Source organism: Anser anser, assembly GCF_964211835.1.
Source record: "Anser anser genome assembly, chromosome: 13".
Taxonomy (NCBI): Eukaryota; Metazoa; Chordata; class Aves; order Anseriformes; family Anatidae; genus Anser; species Anser anser.
In genome coordinates this window covers 176954-181387 of record NC_139734.1, presented here as the reverse complement: position 1 = coordinate 181387, position 4434 = coordinate 176954, and the positions used below count along the sequence as shown (strand labels likewise).

General features: G+C 39.0%; 1 long non-coding RNA gene across 1 annotated transcript; it reads left to right on the top strand.

Annotated features, from left to right (window-relative positions):
• Positions 1-1749: 1749 nt before the first annotated feature.
• Positions 1750-3455, top strand: LOC310880679. The gene is made up of 3 exons (XR_014571850.1): positions 1750-1941; positions 2468-2513; positions 3332-3455. It is a non-coding gene; the product is annotated as an uncharacterized lncRNA (long non-coding RNA).
• Positions 3456-4434: the final 979 nt, after the last annotated feature.

The window sequence follows — 4434 nt, the reverse complement described above, 5'->3', positions numbered from 1 at the left end:
TGGGAACGCAGGGGGAAAGCCAAAGGCGTTATTACTAGAACAGGTTTAAAATGCTATTCTTTGCTTTTCATGAGCTTAGGGCAATGGGGAGTTTAAAGCTTAGCACTTCCTGAGAGGGTTTCTTACTCTACCGGCTCAGTTCTATCACTTATTTAAGGCAATTCAGGTCTCTGAACGGTTAAAGAATTGATACCAAATTTGATGAACTTTGATTCAGGATACTGACAAAACAGGACTTCATATAAACAATTTCAGTATGTTCATGAGGTTAGCTTGTGTGTTCTGTTAAATAGTAAAAAATGACACTTCTGTTTCTGTTTACCTAGCATAATTCTGCAAATGTTGCCTCCTTCTGCTTTAGAATGGAAATGCTCTTCTCCAAGAGAGCACTGTCCAAACTTCTTTGCCAAAATTTTTTGATTAAATTAATATTGTTTTATTTTGAAAACAAGAATAAGCCACAAACATGTTTTCTTGCTTCGGCTATCCAGAAGAACGTCAACAGTATTTTCAGATTTTCCTTCCCTACACAACTGTATGTAGGAAGAGTGCAGTTGGAAGCAGAAGACCTAAGATGATGTATCTTCTGTTTGTTTACTACAGTAACAAGACAATGGATTACCTCTTTATTAGAACTTGTGTAGCTTTGCAGTATTGAAACAAATGTAGGTATTAAAATACACATCAGTAATACGTTTCTGAATGGCTGAGTACCGTGCTCTCTTAGCATTGAAATACCCAGCCATTGGATTAGTTTGTCCCTCATGTTTGCTGAGTTTGGAAGCTATTTCAGAATGCCTTCAGCTTGTATTCTTCCCCAAAAGCATAGAACTCACTTCTCTGCATCCCCAATTCAAGTCAGAGAAACTGGGCACTGCAGACACAGGAGGTCTGCCTGTACAGAATCAGTGAAGACAAGTCTAAACAGCGGATTTTTTTGAATATGCAGCTGGGTTATCTGAATGTTCTTTATGCAGTGTACCTCAGTTTTAGTACAGATAGCACTTGTCTTGGTTCTTGTCATTAGTCTGAAGCTGCCCCTGAGAAAATCTTGAAAGGGAAAGTAGTGAAAGCTAATCAGCTGGCCCTTTCTTCTTAAGAACCAGCGTATTTTGTAATTCTCCCACTAATAATAAGGCGTCACGCTGGAGAATCGCGATTGTGTTGTTAAGCAAGACTGACTTCACCTGAGCGGTATAGTTGGCAGCTGTTGAATGTTTAATGGACTTTAAACAAACAAAAAAACTGAGCAGGTGGAGGTAGACATGGCAAACTGACAGGCAGCGTCAGATGCTTCTTTGAAATGGATAATCTGACTCCATTCACTTCTTTCTGGAAATAAGATCTAGTAATTAACCAAACAAAAGATAGAAGGGTTAAGACTGCATCTTTAAAGCAGCTGTGCTTGATAAATGTCTCTGGTCTTAAATCAATCTTTAGCAAAGCACAGAGACATAGCAGCAGCTTGCTTATGCCAACGCTAAAAATACTTGATGTGTACAGGTAACCATGTCAAGGCTCTGGAGTTAATCCATGAGAACAATTCCTTCTGGTATTGGCAAAGGTGAGGATGCTTGCTTCTATAGAAATGAGGTTTTGAGCTGTGACTTAAGCTGTCACTTAGGTGACTGTTTAGGAAAGCTTCCTTTTAAGCTTTGAAGTATGTAAGCTGACAAATTGTTTAAGTTCAGAACTGGGTTTACAGTCTCTTGTTCTCTGACTGTATGCAACTTCTCATGTTTCAGACTGAAAGCAGAATTGCAGCGGTACCAGTCATGCAACTATAATGATTATTGCCAAGATTACCAGAACTACCACTCGCAGAGGAGTTACGATGCTTACGCTGACTACAACTACAGCTCCTATGCTCCCTATGACAGCATGCAAGCTGTTGGAGACTGCTCTTTAGGAGATTCTTTAATGGCTCCAGCTGTTTTTGAGGTAAAGATAGTGCACGCTTGCTGTAAAGAAAATATTTCACAGATAATACGTTGTACAGATTTGTGTGAATCAGCAAAAAGAATCCGAAGTTGAAAACATTCTTTCTGCTTAGTGTGAAGTTAAAAGAGCAGATTCCATTCAGAGGTGTTTGTATTTAAGTGCTTAAATAGTAAATCCATAGAATTAGTGATTTATACACCATTATTTGTTCACGCATACCAAAGAATGGTTTTGACAGCATAATTGCGTACGCTTCTTCTGTTCCTGTTCTTCTGATTTGCTTTGCTTAAAGCAAATTAAACAGTTGTTTTAAGTGGTCTTATCGTGGTCAATGTATTAGTTGTGACCTCCGGAAGTCCCTTCCAACCTGTACTGTAATATTGGCTTTCTTCTAAAAATAAGTAGATAAAATGCCATCTATCCTTGTAGTTGTAGGAAGAAGGAATGGGTTGAGACTGCAGCACTTTGAATCTGTGATGCTTTCTGAAATGAGTTATGATTAAACTTAGCCTTTTCTGTCTTTCAGGAATCTTCAGTTATGACTGCAATCGGTGATGACCTAATTACTGACGGTAATAAGGGTTCTATCATTGTCACTTGAGTTTAGCCATCCTTGTGCCTTTTAACAATACAAGCCAACCTCTACTGGATGAAGAACATCTTGAAAATTCAGCTGAGGTCAAACCTCTGTGGGGTTGATCTGCAATCAGCTGGGGTTTTAAAGCTGATACAGCATACACTGACCGCATCAAGTAAAACGGGACACTGTCAATGCTTCGCAGCAGGTTTCTTGTACCTGTGCCTTCATTCCCATTTGAAAATGGTCTAAGACAGAATTTTGTTCTTTGTATTGGTTCCGCTAAACAGATTTTATATTAGAAACTCAGTAATATGCAAAAGCTTTGTTCTCCACCCTGAGGTAAAAGCTTATGTTGCAGATTCCAAAAGGAGGATTCAGCTTGCACTTACAAATACGGTACAAAACATATTTGTGTCCTGGAAGGTTTGCAAAGTTCCTCACGTGGAGGCATTTTGTGTTAGTGTTTAGAAACTATCCTATGTAACGTGTATTGCCGTAGAAGTGAATTAAATGACTCTTGGGAGGGTTTCATGGCTGATTATCCGTAAACGTTATCTTTACTATCTTAAACATTGTCTTTGTCTTTATCTTGAAAGACAGTTCTAGTCCCAGCCTTCTAATATAAAAATTCCCAAAAGTTGGAGCTGTGAGGCTCAAAATTTTAGAGGACTAAATACCTCACTAAAATTAGTAGATCTAATAGCTTATTACACTTAGCTTAAAATACATTTTATTAGCCATTTCACGTGAAGTTTTTTTGTGCGCATGCCTCAGATTTGATACTTGGACTTACCAGGCTTTTATTTTCAGATCCACAGCTCTACTTGGATGTTGATGAAATGAACAGACAATTCACGGAGACAAGCGAAGAACTCTACGATTCACTCATGAATTGTCACTGGCAACCTCTGGATACGGTCACTTCTGAAATCCCCTCTGCTATTTAAGCGTCTTCTAGAGCATGACCGTTATGACCAAAGTGCTAAAACTACATTTCTTCTACATTATTCTAGCTCATAAGTTTTAAAGCACAATGATAGGTTGGGTTTTTTTTGCTATGCTTTTGACAGTTTCTGTAATCTTTTTGTTCATCACTCCCTTCTTGGAGCATCATGAAGTCATGTAAATATTCGAGAAATGTAAAGAGGTAAATGGGGTCTAAAGATAGACTTGCCTGTGTAAATAAAAAATTTGTTTCTGCAAACCTGCCAGCAAGAGATTTTACTTGTACCTGTGTGCAGCACGTTCTCTTCCGGCTTATGGAATTTAACAAGGTAGTAAGGGTATTTCATCTGTCTTTATTTTTATATGGGCATTAGGACACAAGCAAAATCTAGCTTCCCCTTGTTTTCCTGGTTCCTTAGGTAAGCGACAAGCCAAGCCTTTCATGTGCTTGCTTAGACTGGAAGTATGTATGGGAGACACTCACAGGCCTTGCTATGGAAACACCTGTGCCCACTTTTTCCTGCAGGCTGCTGGCTCTAACTGTACTACTGATACATGCTAGGTCAGCTAAAATTGGCTTATAAATAGGGTATGTTAAGCATATGGAAGTGTAGACTTCAACTGCCATAGCTACAAACATCCCGTGGAATGAGGATGATGTCTGCTGGCACTCTCTGCATCAGCATTCAGTTTTCCCTTGCCCTTCTTACTGTTAGACTTCTCAGCTGACGCTTTACAGCGAAGAAATTGCTACAACATAATCCGTGTTCTTAAACCTAAAAAAAAAAAATCTTGGAGAAAACAACTTGCTGGTTTTCCCTCCTTGCTGGCAAGGAGAAAAATAGTCCACCAGGAACAACAAAAAAATCCTAGTAACAGCTCCTTAAGTTATACCCTCTGCTACCCTCTCTGATTGCTCTGGTCTTCCTTCATTCGTGGTAATGAAGTTTTTAAAGCTCTGGTAGAAG